Consider the following 12,832-nt stretch of genomic DNA (forward strand, 5'->3'; position numbering starts at 1 on the left):
TTATTTTCACTTTATCATGTTAAACAAAAATCTAGAAAAAAGAGTCGAGCCACGACCGAAACTATGGCGCTTGGTGGGAGGTAACCCATCTTTCTAATCATTTTTGTTATTTTTGAGTAAGTGTACGTGCATGAAGTACTAAGAAGGAGATTAGTACCAAATTTGATTTGGAATTGAGCTATATCAAAGGTGGTATGTTTAGGAGTGATGGGAACTTTATGGGTTAGTTAGAGTGGTCGAATATGTAAGGCTCAAGTATGATTTGCATTAGAGTTGTGCCTCAAATTATGTTAAACCAACTCAAAAAGTTTCGCCGTGAGGCTTTATTTTGTGACTTTTAATGAGGTCTATGATGGTAGCATAGGGATCGAGCTGAAAGACCTAATTCCGAAGGTCGCCACTAACCTCGATGGGGGTATAGGTATGAAAACCCCGTAGTATGGACCTTTCCCACTGCCTCATATGAAAAATGATGTGCATAGTGTCGGATTTTAAGTGTACTATTAGGTATGGTACTCAATTTCACTTGAATCTTGGTAAGGGTATCATTTAGCACTTAGAATAGGTGTATTTCTTCATACCAGGCAAAACGAGGGCATGTGTGCATCGCACATCTTCATGTGTGCGACCAAGAGTGCACCCCACATCCTATCGCACATGCTTACTAGACCAACTATGAGATGCATAATGCGTCGCACACCTTGATCTGAGTGATAACTTATGCGTCGCACATGTTAACATGTGTGATAAGATATGCGTCACATACCTAGCCGTATATGCCCACTGCCTTAAGTCTATGATACCTTATGCGATGCACACCTTGATATTTATGATAGGTAGTGCGTCCCCCACTTCTTTGCATAGGCTCACTGTCCCAACTGTTTGACAATGTATGCGACGCACACTTTCAGTTGTGCGATAAGGTGTGTATTGCACACTTAGTCCAAATAAGCCTAAAACCCAACTTCCAACTTAACTTGGGTCAACTCGACCCAAATTTTCATTTGTCAAATAAACTTCACACACTAAATGCTCAAATTCATCCTTATTTCACCCTTAAGCCATCCAATATTGAGCTCTCATGATTCTCTTTGTTCTTCACTAATCTTCCATCTTCGAGGTAAGTTTTACTTTTTTTAATCCTTAGTTATTGTGACTCTATGTTATAGTTAATTGATTTCTTAAGGATTAGTAATTAAATTTTGGCCATGGCGATGTTGTGAAAGTGATGGTGTTATGTATATTTTTGTATGGTTGAAAGTGTAGAGCATGATTCTTTTTAAAAAGTGCTTCATTGAAATAGAATTGGGAGAATTGAAGACAGGAAATTGTATTGCGAATAATGTAGGTACACTATACCAAAGTGTATCTCGGGGAAGTCTGAGTACCCGATAATAACACTTAATTGGTTTATACTAACAAATTAAGTGTGGGGTGATGACTTCACCACCTTCATCTTAATTGTAGTTAGTTTTATTATGTGAGGCTGACGTGGATGATATGATGAACACAGGAAAAGTGGCTCTAATGATGATCTCAATGCAGGTGGCATGACTCCTAATGTGGATGAGGAGTACTACTATCCAGGTTCTTTATCTTTTTATTTGAACCGGGGACAGTGCTAAACTTGAGTGTGGGGTGGCTGGTTACTTTTCTACTTGTTTTGTAAGACAATAGTACCTTCTCCTTAGCATTCTTCCGTGATAGGCTTAGTTATTTTGTTTATTTTATTTCTTGTTAGATGTTTATTCTATTTAGTCATAATTAGGTGTTTTTCTTGATGATGGATGGATGATGTCTATCTTAAGATAAAATTAGTCATTTAATTACATGTAACTGTTCTTCTGGATCACATGACATTATAATATATGTATGTGATGGATCATTACGTTTGAAATACCTAGGCTCTAGTTGTGACTCTTACTGTGATTGTTGATTTTATTTGAATTTATTTAATTGTTGGGTCGAGAATCTATAATGCTCCTAATTGAGTTGACCATGTGGCATGAGTGTGTAAGAATGTTGTATATTCCTTATTACAACTGATGCTAGAACTTGCCTGTTGTGTGTGCATAACGAAATAAAGATTGTGAGTTTAGGAGATGATTTAGGTATTTCTTTAATAGCCATTGTTCATACCTTCTTGTGACCTACCTTTGTACATTATCTTAGCTAGCTTGTTCTTCTATTATCCTCATATATAGCCTATTATAAAAGTCTTCAAATTTTATCTTGGACATGTTACAATGAACCTTTTTGGCCCTGGTCCTTCTTGGACATTGTACACCTCAACAAAGGTAAATAACTTAAGTTGAGGGTGGCTATTATAGAGGTGTGTAACCTGAAAAGGGTGTACAAAATATATTTGAATGGGTTGCATACTCCCGCCATAGTGTTATTAATTGAGCTTAATGATTAGGGGCAAAAAGCAAATCTATGAAGATAGCAGAAATGGAAGTTGGTTGTTGGAAATTGGTCTTAATTGCATAATGTAGTGTATTAAAGCTCTTAGGGAAGATAGTTACTATTTCAGGCCAAAATATTTCCTACCCATCCTTTAGCCTACATTACAACCCATAAAAGACCTATTTAATCCTAATCTTTGCATTCTGATATTAGTGAAGTATTATATTATGGGCAAGCATATGGTCATCAGTTGTAATTTGAGAATTCTTTATGAGAGTGAGCGTAACTTGATTCTTGTACCCATTTAGTTAGAAATTGCATGATTGAGAGTGATTATAGGTAACTTTCTTGTTGTGAGGGCACATGGTTGATGAACGTTGGGTAATTTATATGATTTCTTCGCTTAGATGGTTTGTATGAAATTGCCAACTAAATGATTCTATTCTTGAGGGTAGGTTGTCTCTAGTAATGATTCCTGAATCTACCTCTTGTTCATAATTGTTGTGTGAGCCTATTTGAGCATCTTGTCATCCTTTGTGGGTGCCAAGGCTTGTGTAGTATGCATAATGGGATATGATGTTCGAGGATGAACAAAGCTTTAAGTGTGAGGTGGTGATCTTGGGTGTATTTATAATCCTAAGCACCATAACTTATCCATGTTTTAGTTAAGTTTAGAGAACAAAATGCCTTGTTTCTTATTTTTTTACTCTATTTCTATGTAATTATTCTAACCGATGTGATTAGCATGATTTTAGGTATTAATGAGGTAGATGAAGACATAATGTGACTATGGAATGCGGATGGCATCTAACACAAGAGAGAGTAGCAGTCTTCACCAAATGTGGAACCTAGAAACTATATCCAAGACTAGTTTGTCATTTATAATTAGTTCAGGGACATAGAAGGCAATTATGAGAGAAAACATTATTAAACGGCTTAATGCGGAATTTTTATTCATTATTGAGTTATTCTATATTAGTTTTTGAAAGGAGAGTGGCGGCTTAGCTTGGGGAGAGAGTGAGAAAATGTTTCTTCTCTATTATTTTCACTAATCGTACACTAAGATTGTTCTATAGTTTTTGGTGCGATGAATATTTCTATTTTAATTTCTGTTTTATTCATGAGTAGCTAAATTTATTAGTTAGGGTTATGGAAGCCTTGTAGCATACAATCTATTATTTGGGTTTTGAATTCATTATGCATTGATTTGTCTACATCATACTCACTTCGCTTATCTTGAATTCTCGTGGTTGCAAACATAGAGGATATGCCTTAAAATGCAACTTGTTCGAAAGAAAGGTTGATGTTCGAAAAAGAGAGTAGTGACAAGAAAATAGGATTACCAACCCCTATTTCATATGTTAATGCCTTAGAAGGATTAATTACTTGGAGATTTCGTATTATTTTTTGTAAACGCTTTTGATTTGAGAGAATTAAAGTGAATTTGTCCTTGATGGTTGAGAAACACTACGATTATGTTATTAAATACAGTATGTTTCTCTGTAAGCACGATGCATGTATGAATTTGTAAATCCCATAGTTAGAAAGTATTGAAAACTACAAGGTGAACATGACCCTAGCTTGCTATTTGTTTGAATTTTAATACTACTACACATATTTTGTCTTGTTAAACCGAAACCATTAATTTGTGAACTGGCTCAAATCCCCCTATTTATTTTACAGAAACAAACGATTAAAAGTAAACTAATATGTATACAACTTAATTAACACTATATTCCCTATGGGATTCGACCCCAACCTAGTTGGGTTATATTTTTGACAACGACCGCTTACCCTCACGTAAGAGAGGTGTGATTTTGGTGTATCAGTACCTAAGTTCATCTAAGTATAGCCTTTTATCCTCAGAAAGATAGTCAGGAAGAAAAAATCATTAAAACTTTAGAGGACAAGCTGAGGGCCTATGTAACAGATTTTAAAAAAAGTTGGGATGACCACTTACCTTTGACTGAGTTTGCCTATAACCATAGTTACCACTCAAATATTTGGATGGATCCTTTTGAGGCACTATATGGGAGGAGGTGTAGATCTCTTATTAGCTGGTTTGAGGTAGGTGAGGCTACATTAAAAGGGCTAGATTTCGTATTTGAGGCAATGGAGAACATTCAGTTTATTCAAGAGAGGCTAACGACAGACCAAAGTTGTCAGAAATCTTATGCATATGTGAGGAGAATAGATCTTTAGTTTGATGTTAGTGACTTGGTTTATTTAAAGATTTTGCCTATGAAAGGAGTGAAGAGGAATGGCAAGAAGGGAAAACTCAGTCCTCATTATGTTACTAACCATGTAGATATTTTTAGCCATTTTGGGAAGGTAGTTTATGAGTTAGAGTTGCTTACAGATTTGGCATCAGTACATCTAGTGTTTCACGTCTCCTTATTAATGAATTATATCAGTGATATAGCTTTAATCTTACCCTAAGAGTGTGTGAATGTATGTGATGGTCACTCCTATGAAGAGATTCAAGTTGAGGTCCTTGATTTTAAGATTCGTAGGTTTAGGTACAAAGACGTCACTGTACTTAAAGTTCTATGGTAGAATTATTCTGTTCAGGCAGCTACTCGGGAAACAGAAGTAGATATGCAAGCCAAGTACCCTCATCTTTTCTCTGCAAATTTAGACATATCTTGAGGTAACAATTTTCCATAGATTAACTCTTCTTCATTCTCTATTTTAGGTATTTAACCATTCTCATGTCATTGCATGCATTCACTAAATTAGATCATTTCATATAACATGCTTCTGACGTAGTTATTTAATCATTTTCTAAGTCATGCACATTTAGTATATGATCTTAGTTACCTTAGTATTCTCAGTCTAACCAATGTTATTTGAGGAAGAATGTTCCAAAAGGGGAGATATTATAATGCAACAAGTTTTGAAGTCATTACGGAACATACGATTCATGACCCTCAGTCGTACCCCATCATACGAGTTGTATGTTAGACTCCTACCTAAGTCATTGTAACATGGTGGATATTTTATTGGAAATATGAACTGACCCCTATAAGTCATCAAGAGGGGTACGATTCATATGGATCTAGTTGTAAGGACTACAGTATAGACCCATTGAGGATCTGTCTAGGATAGAAGAGGGGGGTCTCGAGTTATATGTAGGGTATGACTCATATGGAGAAAATTCATAAGAATTATAGTGTCGGTACCTTTAGTTGTCTATTCATATTACAAGTGACTATATCCTATTGTATAGACACCATACGAGTTATAATTACATCTCGTATCAAGACCAGTATGTGCTTCTTAGATTTTGCCCAGCTTACAAGTAGAGCAATCTAGTCATATCCTAACATATAATTCGTAAGGTAGACTCAAATTGACTACGGATGCATTTTTCTTCATATTTTTCTAGGGGACTTTATGTCTTTCTCCACTCCATTAAAAGACAAACCTATATTATTTTGTCTTTGCAACGGGTAGTGTAAAAGGTCCCAAAGCCCTAATTCACATAACAATCTCTAATTTCATCAGAAATAAATCAAAGGAGTGGTTTTTCCTTTCTTCCCCAAGCAGTTAAGGTTTTCTCAAAAATGGGAAAAACTTCAAGAAATTTCTCCAAAGTTTCTACTTTAGGTATGTGGGGTATTATTCAATGGGCTCCTTTCACCCGTTGAGCCTAAAAATACTATTTCAATTTAAAAGTATGAATCTTAAACTATTTTATGAAATATTTTGTGAAACATATGAATCTAATCCATCAACTTCCTATTTACTCAAATACAAGTAATGTATACATGTGTTTCTATCTGAATTAGGCTATTTCATGGTTTGAATTCCAATTTCCATGTTATGTTCTATTGATTTCATTTTAAATCCACAAAGTATGAATTAAACCATGTAACCATGTTGTTTACTTATGTTTAACACATTCCTATGTTCAAGTTCATGCTTCTCACTTAGTTAATTAAATGTCTAATGTTTTTTGTCTTTGAACTATGATGTTATATCATTGTTTTATCATTTTTATCGAATTTGGTAATAATTTAGTTATGGGGGTTATGAGCACCCTATACCCATGTGTTTGCTTACATTTTATACCTTCCAAGTAATGATTCAGTTAAACAATGAATGTTATTATTTATTCAGTTGTTATGATCATGTTGAGTACTATCGGTTGTTTTGTTTCATTGAACTTAAGTCAGTACCAGAGTCAGTTCAGTTGGGAGAAGAATTTAGCATCGGGTGAACCCAGGGATGGAGGCTCACTTTCTAGTATTGGGGGTGAACCTTGGTAACGATCTCTGACATTCCAAAACTACATAGACAGCATAGGTTTGAGTTGTCTTCCTGCCAGTTAAGAGTTGACAAATATCTCATAAGAGCACCTTCCAGTAGATAGTGACTCCTTAGTCTTTTGGGACACTAATTTAATTGATCCACATAGCCATTTGTTCGTGCCCGTAACAAGGTACTGACTCCTCTCCAACTAGGGTACCAGGTTGGACCCCGATCAGCTTAGATTATGGCATGTCAGTTACATAATATCTCCCATAATTTCAATCAGTATTTAGGGTATCTCAACCTAGGTTTACTTGACCATGCATATAAATTTTTAGTTATTCAGTTATATAAATTTCAATCTTTCATATTACAGATTATCTCAGAAACATGTTTATGCTTTGTCTTGCATTCTCACATGTTACAAGTTCATTAATTCTTGATTAGTTATTTCATATATTTTAGTCAGTCCTTATCTCACATACCAGTACAGTCAAAGTACCGATCTCATACTTTTCCTTTGTGCTATGTTGTCTTATAACATAGGTTTAGATGCTCGGTTTCTCAATCGTTCTTAGACAGCTTAACATTATTCAGCAGTAGTAGTGGTGAGTCTTTTTTTATTAAGGACATGATGTTCTTTTATAGTTATTTCTATTTTTTGTTTATTTTTGTCATTCGGAGTTTGTTGGGGGTTTGTCCAATCAACTCCTCATGATGTTCAAATGCTTTCAGATAGTCGGTTTATTAGATAGTTATTTAGTTTTCAGTATTATTAGTTATTTTCAATAGATGGTCTAGTTTCCACTATTTATCAGATACTTAAGGCATACAGTTTTATATATTTTGCTATTCCTGTTGATAGTACTTTATCTGTTTATCATCTGTATATTTCATTTTAGTTAGTGCTCAAAGTAGGTACCAGACCATGGGTAAGCTTAGGGTCACTTATGTAGCCTCGGGTCATGACAGCGTCATATGGTTGACAGTGTGTGGGTGTCTAACTCACTTTCTTAGTGACAAGTCGATGGTACGTGTCATATGTTGTGGTCATGAGTCACGGGGGTGAACTCTTAACCACCTATGACATTTTACAGTTTTAAGTTGCGAGCATTCTGGACAATTCCACTTTTAACTCCCTTTGAGGCCATGGCTTAATTAATGATAACAGTCAACCTACACTCTTGAATGGGTGTAAGTGATTGTTTTCAATATAAAACCCAATGAGGTTAGGCTCGAATCCCATAGGGAATAGGGTGTGAACTTCGATTTGTTTACGAAATACTTTAGTTGTAGTTCACTGTTTTCGAAAATGGGGGTTTAAGTTTCACATAGAGTCAATTATCACTTTCAATATTTTAGTATTAGTAACCAAGATAAATAGAAGACCAGAGTTATGTTCACCATGGGTTTTGGGAATTGATAGATATTAGGTAATGCTTGAGACTCTAGAAGTAAGTAGAAAGAGTAGAATATCCCTAACGATGATACTATCTGACTTATCTGTCGACCTCACCAGACAATTTATTATCTAATTCTCTCAAAAGTAGATAAATTATCTATTTCCAATTGGATTTTATCTCAGGTTGATTAATCTAGTTATGGCATCAATCATCAAACAGAAGGTTGGTAGCTTCCGAGCCCCTATTGATAATTCACATCATCTAGTTTATTTCTCTATTAAAAGCAAATAAGCCTAAGGCATAACCTTTTGTTTACAACCAATAGCTTCAAGTTAAAGCAATAGAATTTCAAGATGTCCTAATACTCTTTGAATCCTTTAAATACCTAGCATCATATCAAACCCTAATCCATATATCCCATAACTCGGGCTAATAGAATTAGCCGCTCATGATTTGATGAATGAAATAACAAGTAGAATTCATGGTAGTATGGATAAACTTATTGATGGATGAAACCGGATAAGTATTTCTTGAATTCAATCACAAGATGGAAACCCAAGATAGTTGATAAGTGTTTTGAAAGAAAATAAGAAAAATATCTGATGAAAAAGATGAAGCAATTTTACATGCCACCCTCTGAGTTAATTGTCTGATAGATTCTCGATCTTAAAAATCCCAAAAAATGTCCTTTCAAAACCCTCAAACGAGTTTTAAATAGTTAATTCTAAATAAGGAAACAAAAATTAAGATTTTTGTTCTCTCTTCGGAATAGTCGACGGCAATCTTAACGGCTGTCAGACGTCTGATGACGTGTATAAGATATAGTCAAATATTCAAGTGAATTTTTATCTTCTGAGTCTTCTGACGAAAAATCTAAGCGCGTTTCAATTAAGTGGTGACGCGTGAAAAATGTCGTCACATTTTTATTGGAAATCATCTTGTTCTGCTTTGAGTTGACGACAATTTTGATGCCTTATCACAGTTGTGACGGTACTTCAAAAAGGTCGTCACACGTCACTTCAATTCTTTAGATTCTTTGTACACATGACGGTGACTTTGACAGCCTTTCACATATCTAACGGTGCTTCAGAAATGTCTTCATCTTTACTTCAGCTTATTTGTACCAGATTCTAACTGATTTGTTCTTCTTTTCTTTTGTTTCCTCCCCTATCACTCAAATCTGCATTAACACAGTAAAAATAATCAAAACTAACAAAAGTTGCTTAAGTCTTTGCAATTATTCTGAGTTAAAAGCCTCAAATTTTTTAGCATCTGCTCACACATCAACACCCTCAACTTAAAATAATTTCTTGTCCTCAAGCAACCAAAACATAACTAGGAGTATACAAAGTATAATTCGTTAGCTAACTACTCTTATCAGGTCAGAATATATGCACCATCTCCATGATCAATCAAAGTAAAATCAACTATTTCTAGTATTTGAAAACGACCATGTAACTCACAAGTATCTAGATATGGCAAGAATATCAGCTATAACAACCTAGCACATTCCCAAATTACATTATCCGAACAAAGTAGTTATTAGCAACATACCAAGTGTGCCCTCACAACAACGGAATCACTTTTATCACTTAGATTCACATGTATAGACATAGGGATGTACATAAGACTCTCTCTCAGAACGAAGTTCCAACATTGCGCATCAAATGCCATATGCTTGCCCTTATAGTCAGTACCTAAGTCTTCAGACAAGTCAGTTAGGATCAATATAGGGCTTTCCTAGAACTTGTAATGTAGGCTAGGGGTGGTATGATATTCATGGGTATTTCATAGTGACTACACCTCCTTGGAACTACATTCAATCTCAGGGTTTCAACTCTTTACCTTTTTTTCCTCCCTCTTTTATTTGTCAAGCATGCTTAAGATGCATGTTGTCTGTTCAAGCATTAGATTAACTTTTTCAGTTTTTCTATTTTCTAATTTTCTTTCACTGCACCCAACTTGTTGTTCATTTTCCTTGTTTTACCTCTCTTCATACTCATATTGCATCATGCACTCCTATAGTAGCCACCCTCAACTTAGGTTATTTGCCTAAGTCAATGTGAATAGTGTCCAAGGAGGACCAGGGCCAAAATAGGTTCATTGTACTTTAATGGGATGGTGAAAGGTATACAAGAAAGAACTAGGCTATTTAGTCTCAAAAAGGGATCAAGGGATATTATTCACAATTGGATGGCCAATTAAGCTAAATAGGTTAACATGCAAAAATGGCCTATGATCCTTTCCTAGCGCATATCCTATGACTATGGCATGACTAACTGGGCAAGTTTTGGATTCAACGCAAACTGAAAACTGAGTAAGACCTTACACGCACATGGTACATAAGTATATTACATATCACTACTCATCCGTTTCATGTATTTGTTTTCTACAAGTTATTCATTTGCCATATTAATGCCAAAAACAGATACACAGTGGTCACAATGGATGCAATCCATACAGTACACAACAGATTAGACCACTAGAGAGGTACTCAAAAATCACAAAACAAGCTAACTACCTCAAGTTCCTTTACTACTCCTAATTATCTACAGAACATGTTACAATAATAGTTTCGCTACACTCTCAACTTAAAATCAAGAAATGAAAAGCATTAAGGTTTAGGATTTACCTGAAGATAGTCAAGCCTATGGATCTTTGGTGTCCTACCCAGCTACAACATCATCTGTTATCTTCCTCCCACTCGTAGCATCTGCTTTTGTAATGGATGGAGCCTGGGTTGATGAAGCACCTATAGCCCTAGCTCTGATGGATGCTTTCCATTTCTCCATGTCAGCCAGTGACTCCAATCTTACCATTTCTAAGTCTTTCTTATCTACCTTCTTATTTTTTTATTTTTTTATCTTTTCTCTCCCCTTTACTATCCGGCTCATCTCTCTTATTCTTGCCTTTTTTTCCCCTTTTTTCTTATTTTTCTTCGGGGAATGTGCAGTAAGATTAAGTATAGGAATTACTTCCTCTACATTATGCATGGCTGATCCTGTTGGCACTATAATTTGGTGTTGTTGCTGCATCCCAACATCAGCCTTCACCTTGTCTAATGTAGCCCTAAAAGTGGTAAGATCAGCACCTGTTATCTCTCTTGCCCAGGCATTGAATCTGTTCTCTAGATCTGCCACCCGCCCAGGCAAAGTCATGAAAGGTTCAAGTGTAGCCCTGATTCTTTTATCCACAGTAGCATCAAACTATTTGGCGAAGGCCTATAGTTTTACCTCGCACCAATTTGCTTGCCTAGCCACCTTCCTGATATCAATCAGCTGAAATGTAGAACCTATTGCTGCTGGAGGGACTGAGGTAGTTGGCTCACTTGGAGCCACTGAGTCTACCTGAGCTGAATATGCTAGTGGTGGTGGTACAGCTTCAGATCTCTGCACCCCCACATCTGGTGCTAAAACAGTCTCAGTGATGGGAGGATCTACTGTACAAATTGCATCTCGATCAAGTTGCAAGACCATCTGAATTTCATCTTTTCTGATAGGGTTGTGCTTCTTCTTTGCATGTAACTCAACATCAATACCTGAAATTTCAGGTATATCATCTGCTTCACATAACCTAGTAATTAGACATGGGAATGGATATGCAGCATCGGGTCTTGTGAGCTAAATCTTGATCTCTTTCGCTATAATTTCTCTGAAATCCAAGGAAGTTCTATCTATCAAGCTTGTAACCAATATTGCTCGATCATCCCCAAATATATTGTCTCCCTCAGTGGGTATCAGATAAATCCTTACTAAACCCCACCAAAATCTTTCCTCTGAATTTAGAGACGCTTTGGTTATATTTTCTACAGGATTATTCAGCCACTCAGATTCACCATCTGCTATGAGAGTCGCAAGCTATCTACACTGATTTTCTCGATGCTTCAACTGGGCATAGAAGGTAGGTGACGTGGCTCGTTGGACAAAGGCTAGCCCATGAAGAAACCTATTTATGGTGGCGTCTGATACATCCACCCTCACTCTACGTACTATAACTTTGGTCAGTAGAGGCTTATCTAAAGTTCTATCCCCTTCTTTGCAAATATTTTCCACCGTAGCCTAGTAGTTCATGTAGAACTCCTAGACTAATGAAGGACAGTATACACCGCTTCCCCTAGTAGCCCACTCCTAGCCATAATCCTTGAGTTTTTGCATCGCCTCAGGGTATCTGATCAACTCTGTAGTGATAATCTTCTTCTCCTTTAAAATAGGCCTTCGAGCACTCCTTCGATTTGTTTTGCGATGTCTATACCAAAAGATTGTTTCAGCTCCAGGGATTTTCCATCTCACATTGTTCCTAATCTCCAGGTTTTTGTATTTCACCAAAGTTCCCCGTACTGGAGAATCCTTATCACCTTGTTGCTCCGATGATGGTAATTGAGACTCAGTTTCTTCAGCTGTAGGCTTCTCAAAACCCTCATTTTCAGATTCTTGTTCGGTATTCTCTGACTCCTTTTTATTGTGTTCTAATCCTTGTTCCACCAATTCTTGCTCAGATGAGCTTGTAACCTCAGTATCATCAGTATCCTCCGCCTCAATAGGCTTAGGTGGAAGTGGTGTCTCTGAACCAACCATCTTTCTAGTCCATATGAGCAATGGTTCATCGTCTTCATAATCAGAGTCCTCATTGATAAGTTGCCGAGGTACACTCTCTTTAGCCACTTTTTTTTGCGTAGTTTGATTATTCTTCTTGGGTTTCATGATCAGTTCTGCAACAACATAGAAATCCTCAATTAGTGTCCATAATCAAAAAAGAGAAGAAAAGGATCA

Source organism: Capsicum annuum, chromosome 12 (assembly GCF_002878395.1).
Source record: "Capsicum annuum cultivar UCD-10X-F1 chromosome 12, UCD10Xv1.1, whole genome shotgun sequence".
Taxonomy (NCBI): domain Eukaryota; kingdom Viridiplantae; phylum Streptophyta; class Magnoliopsida; order Solanales; family Solanaceae; genus Capsicum; species Capsicum annuum.